Consider the following 25559-nt stretch of genomic DNA (forward strand, 5'->3'; position numbering starts at 1 on the left):
AACTACTGAAACCCACGCACCTAGAGCCCATGCTCCACAACAAGGGAAGCCACCACAATGAGAAGCCCAAGAACCACAACAAAGAGTAGCCCCTGCTCGCCACAGCTAGAGAAAGCCCACACACAGCAAAAAAGACCCAACACAGCCAAAAATTTTTAAATAACATAAAATAAATAAATTTTTAAAAAAATGTAGCCTCATCCACCAGAGGGCAGACAGCAGAAGCAAGAAGAACAACAATCCTGCAGCCTGTGGAATGAAAACCACATTCACAGAAAGACAGACAAAATGAAAAGGCAGAGGACTATGTAACAGATGAAGCAATAAGATAAAACCCCAGAAAAACAACTAAATGAAGTGGAGAAAGGCAACCTTCCAGAAAAGTAATTCAGAATAATGATAGTGAAGATGATCCAGGACCTCGGAAAAAGAATGGAGGTAAAGATTGAGAAGATGCAAGAAATGTTTAACAAAAACCTAGAAGAATTAAAGTACAAACACCTAGAAGAATTAAAGAACAAACAAATAGATATCAACAATACAATATCTGAAATGAAAAATACACTAGAAGGAAACAATAGCAGAATAACTGAGGCAGAAGAACGGATAAGTGACATGGAAGACAGGATGGTGGAATTCACTGCTGTCATAAAGAACAGAATAAAGATAAAAGAATGAAAACAAATGAAGACAGCCTAAGAGACCTCTGGGACAACATTAAATGCACCAACATTCGCATTATAACGGTCCCAGAAGGCGAAGAGAGAGAGAAAGGACCCAAGAAAATATTTGAAGAGATTATAGTCAAAAACTTCCCTAACATGGGAAGGGAAACAGCCACCCAAGTCCAGGAAGTGCAGAGAGTCCCAGGCAGGATAAACCCAAGGAGAAACATGCCAAGACACAGAGTAATCAAACTGACAAAAATTAAAGACAAAGAAAAGTTATTAAAAGCAACAAGGGAAAAACAACAAATAACATACAAGGGAACTCCCATAAGGTTAACAGCTGATTTCTCATCAGAAACTCTACAAGCCAGAAGGGAGTGGCATGATATACTTAAAGTGATGAAAGGGAAGAACCTACAACCAAGATTACTCTACCCGGCAAGAATCTCATTCAGATTCAACAGAGAAATCAAAAGCTTTACAGACAAGCAAAAGCTAAGAGAATTCAGCACCACCAAACCAGCTCTACAACAAATGCTAAAGGAACTTCTCTAAGTGGGAAACACAAGAGAAGAAAGGAACCTACAAAAACAAACCCAAAACAGTTAAGAAAATGGTAATAGGAACATACATATTGATAATTACCTTAAATGGGAATGGATTAAATGCTCCAAACAAAAGACACAGGCGGGCTGAATGGATACAAAAACAAGACCCATATACATGCGGTCTACCAGAGACCCACTTCAGACCAAGGGACACATACAGACTGAAAGTGAGGGGCTGGAAAAGGATTTTCCACACAAATGGAAATCAAAAGAAAGCTGGAGTAGCAATACTCATATCAGATAAAATGGACTTTAAAATAAAGAATGTGGGCTTCCCTGGTGTTGCAGTGGTTGAGAATCTGCCTGCCAGTGCAGGGGACACGGGTTCGAGCCCTGGTCTGGGAAGATCCCACATGCCATGGAGCAACTAGTCCCGTGAGCCACAATTACTGAGCCTGCGCATCGGGAGCCTGTGCTCCGCAACAAGAGAGGCCGTGATAGTGAGAGGCCTGCGCACCGCGATGAAGAGAAGAGTGGCCCCCATTTGCCGCAATTAGAGAAAGCCTTCGCACAGAAACGAAGACCCAACACAGCCATTAATTAATTAATTAATTAATTAATTTTTTAAAAAGTATGAAAAAGCACAAAATGAAATATTTTTAAAAATAATAATAATAAAATAAAATAAAGAATGTTACAAGAGACAAAGAAGGACACTACATAATGATCAAGGGATCAATCTGAGAAGAAGATATAACAATTATAAATATGTATGCACCCAACATAGGAGCACCTCAATACATAAAGCAAATGCTAACAGCTATAAAAGAGGAAATCAACAGTAACACAATAATAGTGGGGGACTTTAACACCTCATTTAAACCAGTGGACAGATCATGCAGACAGAAAATTAATAAGGAAACACAAGCTTTAAAGGACACAGTAGACCAGATAGATTTAATTGATATTTATAGAACATTCCATCCAAAAACAGCAAATTACACTTTCTTCTCAAGAGCACACAGAACATTCTCCAGGATAGATCACATCTTGGGTCACAAATCAAGTCTCGATAAATTTAAGAAAATTGAAATCATTTCAAGCATCGTTTCTGACCACAATGCTATAAGATTAGAAATAAATTACAGGAAAAAATGTTAAAAACACAGATACATGGAGGTTAAACAATACATTACTAAATAACCAACAGGTCACTGAAGAAATCAAAGAGGAAATCAAAAAATACCTAGAGACAAATGACAACAAAAACAACATGATCCAAAACTTTTGGGATGCAGCATAAGCAGTTCTAAGAGGGAAGTTTATAGCTATAGAAGCCTACCTCAAGAAACAAGAAAAATCTCAAATAAACAATCTAACATTACACCTAAAGGAACTAGAGAAAGAAGAACAAACAAAACCCAAAGTTAATAGAAGGAAAGAAATCATAAAGATCAGAGCAGAGATAAATGAAATGGAAACAAAGAAAACAAAAGCAAAGATCAATAAAACTAAAAGCTGGTTCTTTGAGAAGATAAAATTGATAAACTTTTAGCCAGACTCATCAAGGAAAAGAGGGAGGGGACTCAAATAAATAAAATTAGAAATGAAAAAGGAGAAGTTACAACAGACACCACAGAAATACAAAGCATCCTAAGAGACTACTACGAGCAACTCTATGCCAATAAAATGGACAACCTGGAAGAAATGGACAAATTATAGAAAGGTATAACCTTCCAAGACTGAACCAGGAAGAAATAGAAAATAGGAACAGACCAATAACAAGTGATGAAATTGAAACGGTGATTAAAAAATCTTCCAACAAACAGAAGTCCAGGACCAGATGGCTTCACAGGTGAATTCTATCAAACATTTAGAGAAGAGCTAACACCCTCCTTCTCAAACTGTTGCAAAAAATTGCAGAGGAAGGAACACTCCCAAACTTGTTCTACAAGGGCACCATCACCGTTATACCAAAACCAGACAAGATACTACAAAAAAAGAAAGTTACAGACCAATATCATTGATGAATATAGATACAAAAATCCTCAACAAAACACTAGCAAACAGAATCCAGCAACACATTAAAAGGATCATACACCATGATCAAGTGGGATTTATCCCAGGGATGCAAGGATTCTTCAATATACGAAATCAATCAATGTGGTACACCATATTAACAAATTGAAGAATAAAAACCATATGATCATCTCAATAGATGCAGAAAAAGCTTTTGACAAAATTCAACACCTATTTATGATAAAAACTTTCTGGAAAGTGGGGATAGAGGGAATCTACCTCAACATAATAAAGGCCATATACAACAAACCCACAGCAAATATCATTCTCAATGGTGAAAAACTGAAAGCATTTCTTCTAAGATCAGGAACAAGACAAAGATGTCCACTATTGCCACTATTATCCAACATAGTTTTGGAAGTCCTAGCCATCGCAATCAGAGAAGAAAAAGAAATAAATGGAATCCAAATTGGAAAAGAAGAAGTAAAACTGTCACTGTTTGCAGGTGACATGATAATCCTAAAGATGCCACCAGAAAACTACCAGAGCTAATGGATGAATTTGGTAAAGCTGCAGGATACAAAATTAATGCACAGAAATCTCTTGCATTCCTATACACTAACAATGAAAGATCAGAAAGAGAAATTAAGGAAACAATCCCATTCACCATTGCAACAAAAAGAATAAAATACCCAGGAATAAACCTACCTAAAGAGGTAAAAGACCTGTACTCAGAAAACTATAAGACACTGATGAAAGAAATCAAAGATGACACAAACAGATGGAGAGATATAACATGTTCTTGGATTGGAAGAATCAATATTGTGAAAATGAATATACTACCCAAATCAATCTACAGATTCAATGAAGCCCTATCAAATTACCAATGGCATTTTTTACAGAACTAGAACAAAAAAATCTTAAAATTTGTATGGAGACACAAAAGACCCTGAATAACATAAGCAATCTTGAGGGAAAAAACGGAGCTGGAGGAATCAGACGCCCTGACTTCAGACTATACTACAAAGCTACAGTAATCAAGACAATATGGTACTGGCACAAAAACAGAAATATAGATCAATGGAACAGGATAGAAAGCCCAGAGATAAACCCACACACATGTGGTCACCTAATCTATGCCAAAGGAGGCAAGGATATGCAATGGAGAAAAGACAGCCTCTTCAATAAGTGGTGCTGGGAAAACTGGACAGCTACATGTAAAAGAATGAAATTAGAACACTTCCTAACACCATACACAAAAATAAACTCAAAATGGATTAAAGACCTAAATGTAAGGCCAGACACTATAAAAGTCTTAGAGGAAAACATAGGAAGAACACTCTTTGACATAAATCACAGCAAGATCTTTTTTGACCCACCTCCTAGAGTAATGGAAATAAAAACAAAAATAAATAAATGGGACCTAATGAAACTTAAAAGCTTTTGCACAGCAAAGGAAACTATAAACAAGATGAAAGGACAACTCTCAGAATGGTAGAAAATATTTACCAATGAACCAGCGGACAAAGGATTAATCTCCAAAAGATATAAACAGCTCATGCAGCTCAATATTAAAAAAGAAAAAAACCCAATCAAAAAAATAAACAGAAGACATAAATAGACATTTCTCCAAAGAAGACATACAGATGGCCAAGAGGCACATGCAAAATGCTCAACATCACTAATTATTAGAGAAATGCAAATCAAAACTACAATTAGGTATCACCTCACACTGATCAGAATGGGCATCGTAAGAAAATCTACAAACAGTAAATGCTGGAGAGGGTATGGAGAAAAGGGAACCCTCTTGCACTGTTGGTGGGAATGTAAATTGATACAGCCACTATGGAGAACAGTATGGAGGTTCCTTAAAAAACTAATAATAGAATTACCATATGACACAGCAATCCCACTACTGGGCATATACCATGAGAAAACCATAATTCAAAAAGACACATGCACCACAATGTTCATGGCAGCACTATTTACAATAGTCAGGACATGGAAGCAACCTAAATGCCTATCGACAGACAAATGGATAAAGAAGATGTAGTACATATATACAATGGAATATTACTCAGCCATAAAAAGGAAAGATATTGGGTCATTTGTATAGATGTGAATGGACCTAGAGACTGTCATACAGAGTGAAGTAAGTCAGAACGAGAAAAACAAATATCGTATATTAACGCATATATGTGGAATCTAGATAAATGAACTGGTTTTGCAAAGCAGAAATAGAGACACAGATGTAGAGAACAAATGTATGGACACCAAGAGGGAAAAGTGGGGTGGTGGTGGTGGTGTGATGAACTGGGAGATTGGGATCGACATATATACACTGATATGTATAAAATAGATAACTAATAAGAACCTGTTGTGTAAAAAAAATAAATAAAATTAAATTTTAAAAAAAAGCTATACATAAAAAAAAAGGAATAATTTCTATAGCCCTTGGGAGGAACTAAAGTTCCTTGACTTTGTTTAATAGCTAAATTATTATTATTTTTTCTTACTTGACTTTTTCCTTTGTTTCTTCATTTTTTCATTTCTCTGATTAAATTTGTCTTTTGGAACTCGAGGAAGGCCTAGGAGGCTAAAGTTTTCCTACAAACAAGAGGCAGGTGGAGGACATGGGGCAGGGGGCTGGGGAGCTCTGCACTGGGAAGGCCGCATAGGGTCCTGCTCAGTTACACAAGTGCATCTGAGAGCAGGTGGTTGGGGGTACAGGAAAGAGAGGACTAAAGGTGGTAGGTGTGCCACCCTGGCATTAAAAGACTGCTTATGCACCAGTAGAACACAGTTGTTTTGCAGAGAAACTTCCCTCTCTTCCAGCCAGGAGGAGTGTTGATCCTGTAGGCCTAACAACAAGAGCTAATGTTAAATGAGTGCATGTGAGGGGCCAGGCACAGTGCTAAGCACTTTGTATGCATGCACTGACTCATTTAACCCTCCAATCCTGTGGGGTATGTGCTCTCATTATCCTCATTTTACAGATGAGGAAATTGAAGCACAGAGAGGTCATATAATATGCCCTGGGTCACGCAGCTGGGAAACACTGGAGCTTCAGTTAACCCAGGAAGTTTGCTTCCAGACACTATGTGACCAATTACTATACTACCCTGCTTTTCAAAGGAGAGGCTGTTCAGTGGAGACAGTCACTCAACACTTGGTTTACAGTCATGTGTAGGAAGATTTGGTGGGAGGAGACCATATTGGGAGCTGGGTGCTGCCTCCCCCATCTTCTCTCACAGGAGTCATGAATTGGGAGTTGGCCCTTCTCCTGTCCTGCTCTCCATGACAGCTGGGTGAGTGGCTGGGAGAGATTACCCCTTCTATCCCCGTTTCCTTCCATAACAGCACAGACTAGGTGGCCCCCAGATCTTTGCTCAACTGAAACTTGACTTTAATTTGCCAAAAATATGCAAAACCATGGGCAATTCATGCTCCTCCCTAGAAAGTTTCTCGACTTGGCAAACATAACCAATCCCATCCACTGACCTCAATGTTTTTTCTCCCTTTCCCTCCAGCTCAGGAGTCCCCAATCCTAGCTGTTTATTAAAGCCATTTGTGGCACTTTTAGAAATAACCATGTCTGGGCTCTCAAATCAGTTAGATCCCAATGTGAGTGGAGGAGCACCAGGTGATTCTACTGCAGAGCCAGGCTGAGAACCACTGCTCCCATCTCCTTACAACATCCCAATCCAAGCCACAGGCCAGGATCATTTCTTTCTCTCCTCAAGAAAGATAAATCGGGGGCACTATACTGAGAATGATTTTAGAAGCAATTGCTTCTCCAAAGGCCATTTTTACCCAGACCAACACTACATAAGGTGTTCCGGGTTGGGCAGGCTGATCCTCAGGCCCCTGAGTGGTCTGTCAGGCTGGGGGGAGGCATAGCACACGTTCTGGGGAAATTTCATGGCAACATGGCCCATTCAACTCAGTTGAACACCCGTGTCATCTAAGAGAGACCCAGGCTTTCCAGAAGAACTGGAGCAAAGCCCTTATCACCCAGGAATGCCAGCTGGGACAGGGTCCAGGACTCAGGTGGAAGTAGGTCCAGAATTTATAAATTAAACAAGATGATTGCATTCTGTGAAGTGTTAGAGCCCATCTCTTATAAGTAATAGAAAATGAGAAATTTTCCTCAGCAGAAACAGAGGGAGTTACAAGGAACCACGATTTAAGTTCTGGGCTCTCTTCAGCCCAGAGACAAGTTCCCCTTACACAGACATCTAATTCTCTAGTACCAGGACAAAGGTGAAGTAACAGGATGGGCCCTAAATTTGCAGATCAGAAAAAAACTGGATTTGAAGGCCAGCGCTGCCCTCCGCTCACTCCTGGCAAGTGTGGCCTGGTTTCCCCATTTCTCTGGCCTTTGTTCTCCCAATCTTTGCAAAGAGAGCATCAGACCCAAGAACACTCAGATTCCCCTAGCTCAAAGGCTCTGGGGTTTCTCCCTTCCTGTGGAAAGGACTTTTCCTCTCCTACTGTCTCATTCTGGAATAGCCAGCAAGCTTCATGGATAGTTCTTACTCCTGAGAAATTTACCCTGTGGACTTCGAGGGACAAGTTCTCTGGAGAATATGAACTTTGTTTAACATCTTTTCATTGCCAGTAGCCTGTGATCCTGAAGGAAGGGGTATGACTCCTCTGAGGTCCCTCCCCAGTAGGAGTTCTGGGGCTCTGACCTTTATGATTTCTTTCCTTCTACTAACTTTGGGTTTTGCTTGTTCTTCTTTATGGAGTTCCTTTAGGTGTAAGGTTAGGTTGGTTATTTGAGATTTTTCTTGTTTCCTGAGGCAAGCTTATACCACTATAAACTTCCCTCTTAGAACTGCTTTTGCTGCATCTGATAGGTTTTGGATTGTTGTCTTTTTGTTTTCATTTGTCTCTAGGTAATTTTTAATTTACTCTTTGATTTCTTTAGTGATCCATTGGTTGTTCAGTAGTATATTGTTTAGCCTCCATGTGTTTGTGTTTTTTGCAGTTTTTTTCTTGTAGTTGATTTCTAGCCTCATAGCCCTGTTGTTGGGAAAGATGCCTGATATGATTTCAGTTTTCTTAAATTGACTCAGGCTTTCTTTGTGGTCCAGCATGTGATCTATTTTGGACAATATTCCATGTGCACTTGAAAAGACTGTGTATTCTGCTGCTTTCAGATGGAATGATCTATAAGTATCACTTAAGTTCATCTGATCTAATGTGTCATTTAAGGTCAGTGTTTCCTTACTGATTTTCTGTCTGGATGATCTGTCCATTGATGTAAGTGGGGTGTTAAAGTCCCCCACAATTATTGTTACTGTCAATTTCTCCTTTTATGTCTTCTAACATTTTCCTTATATATTGAGGTGCTCCTGTGTTGGGTGTATATATATTTACAATTGTTACATCTTCTTCTTGAATTGATTCCTTGATCATTATGTAGTGTCCTTCTTTGTCTCTTGTGACAGTCTTTACTTTAAAGTCTACTCTGTCTGATATAAGTATTGCTACTCCAGCTTTCATTTGATTTCCATTTGCATGGAATACCTTTTTCCATCCCCTCACTTTCAGTATGTAGGTGTCTCTAGGTCCAAAGTGAGTCTCTTGTAGACAGCAAATATACAGGTCTTATTTTTGTATCCATTAAGCCAGTCTGTGTCTCTTGGTTGGAGTATTTAGTCCATTTACATATAACGTAATTATCAATATGTATGTTCCTCTTGCCATTTTGTTCATTGTTTTGGATTTGGTTTTGTAGGTCTTTTTTCTCCTTTCTTCTTTTGTTCTCTTCTCTTGTGATTTGATGAATATCTTTAATTTTATGTGTGGATTCCTTTATCTTTTTTGTGTGTATAACTGTTATAGATTTTTGTTTTGTGCTTACCATGAGGTTTTTGTATAGGAGTCTGTATTTATACATGCTTGTTTTAAGTTGCTGATCTCTTCATTTCAAACACATTTTAGTGACCCTGCATTTGTAATCTCCTCTTCTCACAATTGCTGTTTTTAATATTATATTTTACATCTAATTGTTTTATGTATCCCTTACCTGCTTATTGTGGACAAAAATGATTTTACTACTTCTGTCTTTTAACCTCCCTACTAGCTTTGTGGGTGGATAATTTCCTACCTTTATTGTATGTTTGCCTTTACCAGTGAGATTTTCCATTTTGTAATTTTCTTGTTTCTTGTTGTGGCCTTTTCTTTTCTATCTAGAGAAGTTCCTTTAGCATTTGTGTAAAGCTGGTTTGGTAGTGCCAAATTCTTTTAGCTTTTGCTTGCCTATATAGCTTTTTTTTTTTTCACTCAGTAAACTGCAAGTTTTATTTCTAAGGAAGAAGGGAGAATAGCTATTGGCATCTATGCTCTGTTGGGATTTTGGGTAGTTCATGGAACTGAAGGTCAGGAACATCTCAGGGATTCACAGAAAGTCTCTTTAGGGAGCTGTTGTGGGATAATTTTGCCCTGCTTCTTCAATCCCTGGGAGCCCACTCAAGATTCAAATTCCCAGGAGAAAGAGTCTAAATTTAAGTTTGCCTTAGCTGCTCACTTGGGGATCGGAGAAGTGGACTTCCATTGTTGACTCTCCACCAATTATAAGGACTGGGCCAGGAACCTTGCTCAAAAGAAGGGATTCTGGGCAGAAAAAAGTCACAAGTGTCTCCCAGGCTTCATTTGTTGTCCCATTTTGTTCTCTCTCTTCCAGCCCCAGACTCTTCTTAGCAGAGAGAAGGCATGGTAGGGTGTGGAGTGGAAACAACAGGGCTTTTGAAATCAACACACCTGGGTTTACTCACAGTTCTGCATTTACCAGGTGTATGACATTGGACCCATATTACTTCACTTGGCTGAGCCTCAGTTTCCTCAGCTATTGGAAAGGGGATAATCTTACGTGCCTTAAAATTGGTTGTGAGGATTAACATAGTGGAATTGCCACAGTCTCAGTCTCACTAGTCTTGAGGATGAATAGGGTCACTTTGACAGTGGTAATCTAAGTTTCACTGATTCTCCATGACCTGTGAACCCCCGCTTCCACTGCTTCAAGTATTTGTGAGGGCAGTTAGGGAATGCCCTACACTATATAGCTTTTGATATCTCCATCAAAACTGAACAAGAGCCTTCCTGGGTAGAGTATTCTTGGTTGTGGGTTTTTCTCTTTCATCACTTTAAGTATATCATTCCACTCCCTTCTGGCCTGCAGAGTTTCTGCTGAAAAATCAGCTGATAGCCTTATGGGAGTTCCCTTGTATGTTATTTGTTGCTTTTCCCTTGTTGCTGTTAATATTCTCTCTCTAACTTTCATTTTTGTCATTTTGATTACAACGTGTCATGGTGTATTCCTCTGTGGGTTAATCCTGTATGGGATTCTGCACTTCCTGGACTTGGGTGACTGTTTCCTTCCATGGATAAGGAAGTTTTCAGCTATTATGTCTTCAAATATGTTCTCAGGCCCTTTATCTCTCTCTTCTCCTCTGGGACCCCTATAATATTAGCATGCTTGGTGTTGTCCCAAAGGTCTCTTAAACCGTCCTCATTTCTTTTCATTCTTTTTTCTTTTTTCTGTTCAGTGGCAATTTCCTCTACCCTGTCTTCCAGCTCACTGATCCATTCTTCTGTATCACTAAGTCTACTATTGATTCCTTCTACTGTATTTTTCATTTCAGTTATTGTATTTTCATCTCTGTTTGTTCTTTATATTTTCTGACTCTTTGTTAAAAACTTCTAGCTTCTTCCTTTGTGTATCCATTCTTATCCTGAGTTCTTTGATCATCTTTATGATCATCACTCTGAACCCTTTTTTGGGTAGATTTCCTATCTCCTCTTCACTTGGTTCTTCTGGGGTTTTATCTTTTTCCTTCATCTGGAACGTGTTCCTCTGACCCTTCATTTTGCCAAAGTTGCTGTTTGCATTTTTATGTATCTGGTATGTTAGTTACAGTTCCTGACCTTGGAGAAGTGGCCTTTTATAGGAGATGACCCATGTGCCCCATTAGAGCACTCCCCTCTCATCACCCAAGCTATATGCCCTAGGGGTTCCCCCTATGAGGGCTGCATGTGTCCTTATGTTGTGGCAGGCTGACTATGTGGGTGATATGGTATGCTTGTTTGGCCCCTAGTCCAGTTGGTTGCCAGACCCAGCCTTGTGCAGAGGCTGCCAGCTGCTGGTTGGCAGGGCCTGGTCATGAGACAGCTGACTGCAGAACCCCAAGGCTAGTGCTGGCTCTCTGATTGGTGGAGTCAGGGTCCAGAAAATCCCAAATGGCAGTTGCCTGCCCACTGGTGAGTGAAGCTGGGTTCTGGAGTTAAGACCAGACTACTGGCAAACAGAGCCAGAACATGGAGGATGGCTAGAGAGCCCAAGGATCCCAGAACTGGCGTCAGATCGACTGGGGGCAGGGGGAGGTTTCTGACACAGTTGGGTGAGGGGTATGGTGTGTCCCAATGCTTGTGTTGGCCTGCTAGTGGGCAGGGCCAGGGCCCAGCTGGTAATAGGGCAGGGTCGGTCCTACTGTGGGCAAGCTCAGTCCACACGCTGCTGGACTGTGGTTTTCTTGCACCTGTTGCTTGCCCACTAGTGCTTCAAGTTCAGTCCTGGCCCTCTGGTGGGCAGGGTCATGTCAAGAGGCAAGTCTAGGTAGCTGTGGGCTCAGGAAGACATTAGGCAGCCTCTCTTCTGATGGGGGGGGGGGTTATGTCCCCATTGATTTATTTGCCCAGTCTGAGGTGTCCAGCATTGGTGCCTACAGGCTGTTGGGTGAGGCCAGGCCTTGGTGATAATGAGCTACAGGGAGAACCACAATGGCATCCGCCAGTACCAGTGTCCATGAAGCAGAAGAAGCTCCCAAAAGTAGCTGCCACTAGTGTTTATGTCCCCAGGGTTAGCCACAGCTGCCCCCCAACTTCTCTGGGAGACTCTCCAAGACCAGGAGGTACGTCTGGCTTAGGATCCTATCAAAGTACTACTTTTACCCTGGGTTCTGAAGTGTGAGATTTTCTGTGTGCCCTTTAAGAGTAAGTCTCTATTTCCCCCAGTCCTTTGGGGCTCCTGAAATTAAGTCCCACTGGTCATCAAGGTCAAATGCTCTGGGGAATCACCTTCTGGGTTCAGGACCCCCAGGCTGGGGAGCCCAACATGGGACTCAGAACTCTCACTGCTCTGGAGAATCACTGCAATATAATAATTCTCCAGTTTATGGGTCACCCACCCAGGGTTATGGGACTTGATTATATTGCAAGTCTGTCCCTCCTACCTGTCTCACTGTGGTTCATTCTTTATGTCTTTAGTTATAGAAGATCTTTTCTGGTAGGTTCTGTTCGTTTTCATTGATGGTTGTTCTGCAGATAATTGTGACTTTGGTATGTTTGTGAGAGGAGGTGAGCTCAGGATCTTTCTACTCTGTCATATTAGCCAATTACCAAAAGATATTTTTGGTTGTTAACGTATATTTGATTTACAATGTTGTATTAGTTTCAGGTGTACAGAAAAGTGATTTATTTATATATGTATTTTCAGATTCTTTTTCATTATAGGTTATTATAAAATATAGAATACCGTACCCTGTGCTATACAGTAAATTGTTGATTATTTTAATCTTTTATTTATTTATTTATTTTTATATTTATTTTTGGCTGTGTTGGGTCTTTGTTTCTGTGTGAGGGCTTTCTCTAGATGCAGCAAGCGGGAGCCACTCTTCATCGCGGTGCGCGGGCCTCTTCACTATTGCGGCCTCTCTTGTTGCACAGCACAGGGTCCAGACGTGCAGGCTCAGTAGTTGTGGCTCACGGGCCTAGTTGCTCCGCAGCATGTGGGATCTTCCCAGACCAGGGCTCGAACCCGTGTCCCCTGCATTAGCAGGCAGATTCTCAACTGCTGCGCTACCAGGGAAGCCCCGATTATTTTATATATATTATTGTGTATAATCCCAAACTCCTATTTATCCCTTGCCCACCCACCACTTTCCCTTTCAGTAACCATAAGTTTGTTTTCTATGTCTGAGACTGTTTCTGTTTCTGTAAATAAATACATGTATATTATTTCTTAGATTCTACATATAAGTGATATTATATATTTGTCTTTCTCTGTATGACTTATTTCACTTAATATGATAATGTCTAGGTCCATCCATGTTGCTGCAAATGGCAATATTTCATTCTCTTTATAACGGAGAAGTATTCCATTGTATATATGTACCACATCTTCTTTATCCATTCATCTGTTGATGCACACTTAGATTGCTTCCATGTCTTGGCTATTGTAAATATTGCTGTTATGAACATTGTGGTGCATGTATCCTTTTGAATTAAAGTTTTCATCTTTTCCAGATATATGCCTAGGAGTGGGATTGCTGGATCATATGGTAGTTCTATTTTTAGTTTAGTTTTGTTTTTTAAGGAACCTTGATACTGTTTTCCGTAGGGGCTGCACCAATTTACATTCTCACCAACAGTGTAGGAGGGTTCCCTTTTCTCCACACCCTCTCCAGCATTTGTTATTTGTAGACTTTTTAATGATAGTTATTCTAATCGGTGTGAGGTGATACCTCATTGTAGTTTTGATTTGCATTTCTCTAATAACTAGCGATTTTGAGCATCTTTTCAGGTGCTTGTTGGTCATCTGTATGTCTTCTTTGGAGAAATGTCTATTTAGGACTTCTGCCCATTTCTTGGTTGGGTTGTGGGTATTTTTGATATTGAGTTGCATGAGCTCTTTGTATATTTTAGAAATTAACCCTTTGTCAGCCACATAGTTTGCAAATATTTTCTACCCCTTTTGTAGGTTGTCTTTTTGTTTTGTTTATTGTTTCCTTTGCTGTGCAAAAGTTTTTAAGTTTGATTAGATCCCATTTGGGTTTTTTTGCTTTTATTTCTTTTGCCTTGTCTGATCTAAGAAAATATTGCTACAATTTAGTCTGAAAATGTTTTACCTAAGTTTTCTTCTAGGAGTTTTCTGGTGTCATGTCTTTGATTTTTAAACCTAAATTTTGAGTTTATTTTTGTGTATGGTATGAGGGAGTGTTCTAATTTCACTGATTTACATGTGGCTGTCCAGCTTTCCCAACACCACTTGTTCTCAGTTGTATACTCCTGCCTCCTTTGTTAAAGATTAATTGACCATAGGTGTGTGGGTTGATTCTGGGCTCTCTATTCTCTTCCATAGATCTACATGTCTGTTTTTTGCCAATATCACGTTGTTTTGATAACTGTAGATTTGTAGTATTGTCTGAAGTCTGGGAGTCTTATGCCTCTAGTTTTGTTCTTTTTTCTCAGGATTGCTTTGGCAATTCTGGGTCTTCTGTGATTTTATATAAATTTTATGATTATTTGTTCTAGTTCTGTGAAAATGTCATGGGTAATTTGATAGGTATAGTATTTCTGTAGATTGCTCTGTGTAGTTTGGCCATTTTAGCAATATTAATTCTTCCAATCCAAGAACATGGGATATCTTTCCATTTCTGTGAATCATTTTCAACTTCCTTTATCAGTGTTTTATAATTCTCACTGTAAAGGTCTTTCACTGCCTTGGTTAGTTTTATTCCTAGATATTTTATTTTTTGATGCAATTTTAAATGGGATTTTTTTTTTTTTTACTTTCTCTTTCTGATATTTCATGGCTAGTGTAAGTAAATGCAACAGATTTCTGTATATTATCTTGTATCCTGCTATATTACTGAATTCATTTGTTACTTCTAATAGTTTTTGTGTGGCATCTTTAGGGTTTTCTATATAGTGTCTTGTCATCTACATATAATGACAATTTTACCTCTTCCCTTCCAATTTGGATACATTTTATTTCTTTTTCTTATGTGATTGCTGTGGCTAGGACTTCCAATACTGCATTGAATAGAAGTGGTGAGAATGAGCATCCTTGTCTTGGAATCATGAATTTAGTAGGACAGCTTTCAGCTTTTCACCATTTAGTATTATGTTGGCTATGATTTTGTCATAAAATAGCTTTTATTATGTTGAGACATGTTCCACCTATACCCACTTTGGTGAGAGTTTTTATCATGAATGGATGTTGAATTTTATCTGATGCTCTTTCTTCATCTATTGAGATGACCATGAGTTTTTGTTTTTCCTTTTGTTAATGTGGTGTTATCACATTAATTGATTTGTGTATGTTGAATCACACTGGATTGAATCCAACTTCATCATGGTGTATAATCCTTTTTATGTATTGTTGGCTTCAATTTGCTCATATTTTTTTGAGGATTTTTGCATCTATATTCATCAAAGATATTGGCCTGTAATTTTCTTTTTTTTTGTAGGGTCTCTATCTGGTTTTGTATCAGGGTGATGGTGGCTTCATAGAATGAATTTGGGAGTGTTCCCTCCTCTTTGGTCTTTTGAAAGAGTTTGAGAAGGATTGGTATAAGTTCTTTTTATGTTTGATAGAATTCCCCAGTGAAGCCATCCCATCCTGGACTTCTGTTTGCAGGGAGTTTTTTTTTTTTTATTACAGATTCTATTTCACTTCTAGCAATCAGTCTGTTCAAATTATCTGTTTCTTCTTGGCTCAGTTGTGGTTGGCTGTATTTTTCTAGAAACTTGTCCATTTCTTCTACATTGTCCAATTTTTTGGCATATAACTATTCGTAGTATTTTCTTATCTTTTTGTATTTCTGTGGTATCAGTTGTTATTTCTCCTCTTTAATTTCTTATTTTGTTTATTTGGGTCCTCTTTTTTAGGTGAGCCTGGCCAGGGATTTGTTGATTTTGTTTATCCTTTCAAAAAAACAGCTCTGGGATTTATTGATCTTTTCTATTTTTTTATTTCTCTTTTATTTATTTCCTCTCTGATTTTATTATTTTCTTCCTACTGTTGACTTTGGGTTTTGTTTGTTCTTCGTTTTCTAATTCTTTTAGGTGTTACGTTAGGTTGTTTATTTGAAATTTTTCTTGTTTCTCAAGGAAGGCCTGTATCGCTATGAACTTTCCTCTTAGAACTGCTTTTGCTGTAACCCATAGATGTTGTAAGGTGGTGTTTTCATTATCATTTTGTCTCAAGGTATATCTGATTTCCTCTTTGACTTCATCATTGACCCGTTGTCTTTTTAGAAGTATGTTGTTTGGTCTTCATGTGTTCTTTTTTCCCCCATTTTTCTTTCTGTGGTTGATTTATAGTTTCATACCATTGTGGTCAGAAAAGATGCTTGAAACAATTTCTAGTCTCTTAAATTTGTTGAGGCTTGTTTTATGTCCTAGTATGTGGTCTATCCTAGAGAATATTCCATGCATGCTTGAAAAGAATGTGCATTCGGTGTTTTTGTTTTTTGTTTTTGTTTGTTTGTTTGTTTTTGGTATATATTGTCCTGTAGATATCAATTATGTCCAACTGTTTTATTGTGTCATTTAGGATCTCTGTTACTTATTGATTTTCTGTCTGGAAGATCTGTCCTTTGATGTCAGGGGGTGTTAAAGTCTCCTACTATTGTGTTCTTGTCAACTTCTCCCTTTATGTCTGTTAGTATTTGTTTTATATATTTAGGTACTCCTATATTGGGTGCATATATGTTAACAAGTGTAATATCCTCTTCTTTTAATGCCTCCTTTATCATTATTTAGTGTCCTTCTTTGTCTTTCTTTATGGACTTTTGAAAAAGTCTCTTTTGTCTGATATGAGTATTGCCTACCCCCACTTTCATGTCCTTTCCATTTGCATGAAATATCTTTTTCCATCCCCTAACTTTCAATCTATATGTTTCTTTCAGCCTAAAGTGAGACTCTTGTAGGCAGCACACTGTAGGTTCTTTTTTTTCTTATCCAATCTGCCACTCAATGTCTTTTGATTGGGGCATTTAGTCCATTGACATTTAAAGTAATTATTGATAAGTATGTATTTATTGTAATTTTAAACCTTGTTTTCCAGTTGATTTTGTAGTTCTTTTTTCTTTCTTCTTTTTGTTTCTACTTTTACGGTTTTATGGTTTTCTTTTGTATTATAGTTGTGTTCCTTTCTTTTTGGTTTTGGTTTTTGTGACTCTATTTTATTTTTTTGATTTGTGGTTACCCTAGTAGTTTTCATGTATGTTAACCCATAACTATATCTACTTTTTGTAAACTGATAGTCATACAAGTTCAAACACATTCTAAAAAATCTTTTTTTACTCCCCTCCCCACACTGTGTGATTTTGATATCCTATTTTACATCTTCATGTTTGTCCATTTGCTATTATTATAGTTACAATCGCTTTTACAAAAAAATTTTAATTGTTTTTTAATCTGTGTACTTGCTTAAGTTATCTTCAATCCTTTTACATATTTGCCTTTCCTATTATGTTTTTTCCTTTCCTATGGATTCTTTCTCTTTTCTGTTTAGAGAAGACCTTTCAATATTTCTTTTAGAGTAGGTTTAGCATTGCTGCATTGTTTTGTTTTTCTTTGTTTCCCCTCCTATTCTAAATGATAATCTTGCTGGGTAGAGTATTCTAGGTTGCAGGCTTTTCCCTTTCAGGGCTTCAAATATATCATGCCACTCTCATCTGGATGGCAAAGTTTCTGTACAGAAATTAGCTGATAGCCTTATTGGGACTCTCTTGTAAATGACTCTGATTTTTCTCTCACTGCCTTTAGAATCCTCTCTTTTTCTTTAACTTTTTCCAATTTAATTATATGTTTTGGTGTGGATCTGTTTGGGTTCATCTTCTTTGGGACCCTCTGTGCTTCCTATACCTAAATATCTGTTTCCTTCTTTAGGTTTGGAAAGTTTTTAGCCATAATTTCTTCAAATACATTTTTGATCCCCCTTTCTCTTTCTTTTCCTTCTGGAACCCCTACAGTTTGATGTGCTTTATATTATCCCATAGATCTTGTATGTTGCTTTCATTTTTTTTCATTTGTCTTTCTGTCTGCTGATTGGGTTATTTCCATTATTCTATCTTCCAGATCACTTATTTGTTCTTCTGTATTATTTAGTCTGCTATTCATTGCTTCTAGATTGGTTTCTATCTCAGCAATTGTATTGTCTAATTTTGATCGATTCCTCTTTATAGTTTCTAGTACCTTGTTACAGTGATCTGCATTTCTTTTGATAATCTTTCTTAATTCCTTTAGTATCTTTAGTACTTCCTTTTTGGACCTGGGGTCTGATAGAATGGAGAGGTCTGTTTCATTGTTTGTTCTTTCAGGGGATTTCTCTTGCTCTTTCAATTGGCAGTAGTTCCTGTGCTTTTTCATTTTACTTAAGTTTCTCTGACTCTATGTATTTAGGAGAAAAATCTACTGTGGTCTTGAAGGATGTTTTTCTGTGGGAGCATCCCTGTGTAGACTGTGTGCATCCAAAATTTTTGGTGTGAGGACTGTTTGTGGTATGGATGCCAGCTATGTCTTTCCTCAGAGTGTGCTGGTCATTGTCCCCTTGGTAGGAGGTGTATTTTGTGTTGTGGTCATTAGCGCCTGCACTGGTTGTTGGGCAAATCCTCCTCTTTGCTCTATGGCTGTCACAGCCCTGTCAGGGGCAGGGTCTGGTCCCCAGTTGTTGGAGTAGAAGCCCCCAGATCTGGCTGTAAGCTGTGGTGTGAGGTAGGTGGGACTGGAGCCCTCCCACTGGGAAATGAATCACGGCATATTCCTCCCACAGGGCTGTTTACCAGGGACATGAGATTCTGTTACACTGCCCATCACCCTCTGTGTGGGTCAACAAAGTCCACTGCTCCTGGACCTGCCTCCAGACTTGGCTCCAATACCCTGCCTCCCATGAGTGAGCCCTCACAAAGCCTGCCATGGTCAGAGCTGCATGCCACTATGAGAAGAGTGACAGTGGGTATCTTATGGCAGACCCATGTCCCACCCTGCATGTGCTGATAATGGGGCTCCTATGGCAGACCTGTACCATTTTGCACATGTTAACAATGGTGGCCTGGACCACACTCTAGGCCCTTCAGGCTGTCTCTGCACAGCTAAACTGAGTCTTCTCCCAGGGTCTGTACTCTGAAGCCTGAGTTTCAGTACCTAGCCACTGCACGTACTAGCAGGCATGTGTTTTGGGCTGGGAGGTGTGGTGACCAGGGCAGCCATTACTGCCAGTCTCTCTTTGCCCTGATTGCTAGCAAGCCAGCACCTGCACACTCCTCTCAAACAAAGTACAGGTGACTCCACCACTGTATATGCCCAGGTGGACCTCCCTGCCAGTGAAGGGGATTCCCAGGGCAAGGGAACTTTTCCTCTTTCACAGCTTCCTCCCAGGGGCACAGGTTCCATTCCAATTCCTTCCTTTTTTTTTTTTTTTTTTTCTTTTTTCGTTCTACCTGGTTATGTAGGGATCTTTCTTGCAGCTTTGGTTGTATAAGAGATCTTCTGCCAGATTTCAGTTGGTTTTCTGTGAGAATTGTTCCACATGTAGATGTATTATTATGTGTTTGTGGGGGGAGGTGAGCTCCACATCCTACTCCACCATCTTGATCTCTGCCCCTGAAAGATTTTTTTTTAAGTCGGCAAGAGTTGAAATATCACCAAGACAATTATCCAAGGTATGTAGTGCTTTTTTATTGTGCAATAGTCTTAGATTCACGGAAAAGTTGTAGAGATAGTACAGAAAGTTTCCCTACACCCTTCACCCAGCTTCCCTCATGTTCATGTCTTACATAATAGATACATTTATCAAAACTGAGAGGTTAACGTTGGTACACACTGTTAACTAAATTATAGGCTTTATTTGGATTTTACTAATGTCCTTTTTTTGTTCCAGCGTCCAATCCAGGAGACCACATCATTATGTTTCCTCAGTGTCCTACCGTCTGTGACAATTTTTCAGAGCCTGCTGCTGTAAATCAGGGGTTCTCAGCCCTGACTGTCCACTAGAATCACTTAGGAAGCCTTTGAAGAGCACCAAGGCCAGAGCCACTCACCAATTACACCAGAGTTGCTGGGTGTGGCCAGGACCAGTATCATTTTTTCTATAGCTCCAGGTGATTCTGATGTGCAGCCAGCCAGAGTTGAGATATACTGATCTTAACATATCAGAATTCCTACTCATCCAGCCAAAGTTCTTCTTAGCATGAGCAAATGACTATTTATAACTTAATTTTTAATGACACGTGAATATTTAAATACATTTCTTACATAGTGCTTACTAGTGCTTTATAACTATTTAATCACATCAGAACATTGCAGACAAAGGTTGTCTCTTTGAATTACCCCTCAGCTATAGGGATAATTAAAAGAGACTTCCCCTTCTCCAGAAACACAGACACTCACCCTTATGACTTTGGTTTGTATCTTTACTGACTTTTTTCTATGATTTTTCATCAAAACATTAGGAAACAAGATGGTATTGTGTGCTTATGGTTTTAAACGTGTTTATGGTTTTAAATGGTATCATATGTAACATTCTACAGTATGTTTTTTTACTTGATATGTCTTAGTGATTTATCCACATTGTGATGTATAAGTCTAGCTCATTCATTTTAATAGTTTCATAGTATTTCATAGTATGAAAATACACTAACTTATTTATTTATGGACATTTAACTTATATCTTTGTGTTTGCTCTTGCGAGCCCTGCTGCCATATGCATCCTTAGGTCTGTCACAGAATGTTCCTTACATTATAGCATTTATGTCAATAAATACAACACCATCTGGTTTCTAGCATGTTTCTATGTAAAAAAATGAATATCTAGAAATAGAAGTGTTAGACCTCAAAGGGTGTGGAGTCTGCATGTTTTGTTTTAGTTGATATTATCTTATTCCCATCCTGACCAGCTTTCCCAATTGATTCTCACTTTATTCTCCCAGAAGCAGTGTATGAGAGTACCAGTTATCCCAACATCTTTGCCAATACTTAATTTATCAAACTTTTTAATGCTTGCCAACAAACAGGTAATAAGTGTTATCTCATTCTTTTAATTTGCATTCAGTGACTATTTTAATAGAACTGTAAAACACCAGAGTTGAAAGAGACCTCATTGATCATATAGTCCAACCCCTCTGTTTAAAGAAGAATTTTTTAAATTGTATGTAATACATGAACACATTATCATGATGAAAGTCTAAAATGAAATTGCAATGTATTGAATAAAAATGAAAGTCCTCTTTTGCATCTTCCTCTGACCCCCCTACTGAGAAGTAAACTGATGTTGATTTGTTGGTATATTATGATGGCTCATTTACTACATATGTATCAATACATGCATATGTAAATGCACAAAAAAAATATAGCAGGTGGTGATGGTGTTTTATGTAAAAGGAATATAGCTCTGTGTATTTTTCTGTGGTTATCATTTTCTCAAAACACATATCTTAGAAACCTTTCCATGTCAGCACACAGAGTTTAGTCTATTTTCAAACTGTTGCATAAAATTCTATAGTATGGCATGTATTAGCTATTTATTGCTGTGTAACAAATTACCCCCCAATTTAGCACTTTAAAACAACACACGTTTATTATCTACTCAGTTTCTGAGGCCAGGAATCTGGGAACAACTTATCCTGGTGGTTCTGGATCAGGGTCTCTCATGAGGTTGCAGTTGAGCTGTGGGCCAGGGCTTCAGTCAACTGAAGACTTGGCCGGGAGTAAAACATTGGCATATAAGGTGTAAGCCATCACTTACATGGGTATTGGCAAGAAGACTCAGTCTTTCTCTGCATGGGGCTTTCTATAAGGCTGCTCACAATAAGGCAGCTTCCTTAGTGATGAGAGAGAGGGAGAGAACCCAAGATGGAGGCTGATGTCTTCTTATAGCCTAAGTTCAAGAATGGCATGCCCTCACTCTGCCATGTGCTATTGGCTATTGGTCATGCATAACAACCCTGGTTCAATGGGAGAGGACTACACCTGGGGCAATACCAGGAGGCGGGGTCATTGAGGGCAACTTGGAGGTTGGCTACCACATGAGGTTACTGTGGTGGTTTTCAGGTTTTCACAATCACATGCAGCGCTGCCATGAACATACTTGGGCATGCTTCTTGATGCACCTGTACTTCTCTCCAAGTCTTAAAGTAGAATTGTTGTGTTCTTTTTCATTTTCAAATAGGGAAATTGAAACTAGAGAAAAGCGACTTCTCCAAGGTCACACTGCTAATCCCCTTCTAGTCCAGGATTACAGCTTCAATCACCTGACTTTCAGTCCATTCCATTTCCAGAGCCTTTCTGTGGGCAAGGTAAATATGGGCTGAGATTTCAAAACATAACCTGAGATAAAGCCTCGCTGGTGATTGTCAACAGTCAGTTCCCAGAATACCAGCAAACATGTAACGGCAAATGTTGCTTTGTAGGTGCTAAATATACGTCACTGAACTCAAAGGCTAGCTTAGCCAATGCGTGAATCCCTGGTCCACCTTGATGAAAAAGAAGCTGGTGGAAACAAGGAATCCTTTCTGTGCCATAATGAACAGAAACGCTGGAGTCAGACAGACCTGTATTTGAATTCCAGCTCTAGCTCTGTGACTGTGGGCCATCCACATAATTCCTCTGACCCTGTTTCTTCACCTATAAAATGGGAATGTGCAGAGTACCTACTGCGCAGGGTCGTGCTGAGGATTACTCGTGCTGATACATGTGATGCGCCAGCTCAGGGGCTGGCCTGCTCCATGGAGGAGCACCACGGGGCTGCTATTCTCTGTACTCTCCCTGGTGGACCCACTTTAGCGATCCATCAAGCTTCCTGAATGAATGAACTACAATTTTCTAACAATAAATGATGCAGACAGAGCCCAGTTTATACCCTTTTCGCATCTTCTGATTCTCTGCTGTTTACACTGACCACTATATTGTGGCCCGTGTTTCCTGTTGCAAGCGATCCAGGTATTTGGTGAGTGGGTGTGCAGTAAGCGTGGAGCCCACTGAGGGCTGCCCCTCCAGCCCAGCACACAGTGCTCTTGCTGGCCCAGGTGTGGGTGGTAGTTGTCTATGCTACTCTCCCGTCAGGCCTAACCTGAATCCTCCTCACCTCTGCGACTCTAGCTCCAGCAGAGGGCCCCAGCACCTTAGAAGTGTCTGGAATGAATGAATGAATAATTGAATGAATGAAAAGAGATCAATTTAACCAAATCAAGTGAAATAGGGGTTGTCATAATGGACATCTTTGGGACATCAGATAATCACCTGGATTCTGATTTAAGATGTTAAGAGGTTTGGGGGATGTGGAATAACTGAGTTCTCAGATGTCCAGCAAAAGGAAGGATAGAGTAGAGTAGGACAAGAAGATGGAAGAGGGGCAAGTGGGGAGCTAGTTTCTATGTGGTCATTTTAAGGTGCCCTTGGGACTTACAGAGTAGACATCATCTACTGGATGGAGCTTGAGAGAGACACCATGACTTTTCACCAGCTGATAAGCAAATGGACTTTTGACCATAGGTCACTGGATTTCCTTGAGCTTCAGGAAAGGATTTCTGGGACCCCAACTGTTCTTTAGCATGTAAAGGACGCACAAGGTTTCTGGCCAGAGCCAGACAAGGACAGAGATGTATAGCTATAAAGGGGAAGTGACAAATGTCACAGGCAAGTGATTCCCAAGGCCATTACCAGAAGGACACAATCATCCTCTCTCTTTTAGGATCCTGGAAGGTCCAATGACACCCCCCACAGGGAACATGTGAGTTTGGCTTCCCAACCCCACCCCTCGCCCCAGCATTTCCTCCACAGCCCCGAGGAAGACCCAGCTCCTGGGGGGGGAGGCTGGCTCACTGCCTTCAGTGGCAAAGACTCATTTCCTCCTCTGCTTGGGAAGCTGCAGGGAGCCAGACTGGGCCCATCAGCTGCCCTCGCTGGCTCAGAGAGAGGTGCACCCCTGGAGGGACCTAGGTGGGAAGGGCAGGGGCTCCAGGGTACCCATGCAGCGCTAGCGCTCAGCGCAGCCATGATGCCACCCTGGCGAGGCTCCGTGGGGCACGCCAGGCACTAACCCCGACAAGCAAAGGCCTGGACCGGCCAAGTCTCACACAGTGCTCTCGCTCCAAACCCCTCCACCGTTCTTCCTCAGGAAGCTTCCTGTTGAAAGATAAATGTTTTGCCCGTGACCAGATGGATTTATATTTATTTATTTTCCTTTCCTTCCAGGCCTGCGCCAGCCCAGACAGGTCAAAGGGCAGGATTCCAAGCAGCTGAGATGATCTCTAGAGAAACCTGGAATTTCCCTGTGACACAAGTGTGGCGGAAAGAGGCAGGCCCAGGGGTTGCCAGCACCCCACGATCCCTTGGCAAGTGGGGCACCCCTCAGGGTGGGAAGGGGGCCCCTACCTGTTTGGTGAACCTGGCCACTGGTTCCTGAATCTCTGCTTTCAAGGGCCTTGAGCGGCGTATGTCCCAGGAACATGGAGTCATCACAGAGCATTTACATCCAAAATCCATTTTCCTTCATAAGTGCGCCCAGGTCAGAGTAAGTAAAGGCGATCCTGTACACTTTGGTAAATCAGTGATTGGTCTATACTGTAACTGGGCCTTTAGAACTGACAGTGAGCTTCCCTATGTGATTCTCACAGGAGAGCGCTACAGAGTTCCTAGAAAATTCCCTATCAGACCCTGCCAGGAAACAGGGGTTCCACAGAGGTGACGGTGGTGGACAAGTAAAGACAATTCCAAAGTGTAAACGTAAACATGTTTTTTATAATTTAGATATAAAACATCCGAAAAACACTGTATTCACCTTATACTCTTAAGCAAATAAATTGAACAAAACAGTGAAGTCAGACAAAGACAAATATTGTATGATACCACTTATGTGTGGAATCTAAAAAATAATACAAATGAATCTATGTACAAAACAAAAACAGACTCATGGACAGAAAACAAACTTATGGTTACCAAAGGGGAAAGAGGGCGGGGCAGGGATAAATTAGGAGTATGGGACTGACAGATACACACTACTAAACATAAAATAGGTAAGCAACAAGGATTTGCTGTAATACGACAACACAGGGAACTATATTCAATATCTTATAATAACCTGTAATGGAAAATAATCTGGAAAAAATATATATATATAACTGAAGCACTTTGCTGTACACCTGAAACTAATACAATATTATAAATCAACTATACTTTGATTTTTTAAATTGAGCATAATTTGATAGCTCAGGGACCACCTCAGGCCCACTGGGGAGTGTGGAGCAAGTGCCCCTACACAGGTGGCCCCCGAGAGCCCTGCTTTTGAGTTCTTGCTGTCTTTGGCTTATTATAATTTTGTGACCTGCCCCTTTGTCAAGCTGTCAGCATGTGACCCTCAGCAGCTTCTCTACCTCCTTGAAGTTACTGCTTCCAGGATTGCAGCCAAAATGTGGTACATGCGGAGGGGCCGAGAGGGCAGGGGAGGGGGCGAGGAGGTGTGGTTCTGCCCTCATCCTCCACCCTGGAGTGTGTAACTTCTCTTCCGTGGACCCCAGGCTCCCCATCTGAAACA

The 25559-nt window shown here is 40.0% G+C and overlaps 1 long non-coding RNA gene across 1 annotated transcript in view; it reads left to right on the plus strand.

The window, feature by feature from the left end:
* Positions 1-24525, plus strand: part of LOC132365387 (uncharacterized) — a 38453-nt gene extending 13928 nt beyond the window's left edge. The window contains exons 2-4 of the long non-coding RNA XR_009503090.1: positions 22197-22323; positions 23718-23756; positions 24221-24525. This is a non-coding gene — a long non-coding RNA (uncharacterized LOC132365387). The remainder of the gene's footprint in view (positions 1-22196; positions 22324-23717; positions 23757-24220) is intronic.
* Positions 24526-25559: the final 1034 nt, after the last annotated feature.

The sequence above is a fragment of the Balaenoptera ricei genome, chromosome 4, assembly GCF_028023285.1.
Source record: "Balaenoptera ricei isolate mBalRic1 chromosome 4, mBalRic1.hap2, whole genome shotgun sequence".
In the NCBI taxonomy this organism is placed as follows: Eukaryota; Metazoa; Chordata; class Mammalia; order Artiodactyla; family Balaenopteridae; genus Balaenoptera; species Balaenoptera ricei.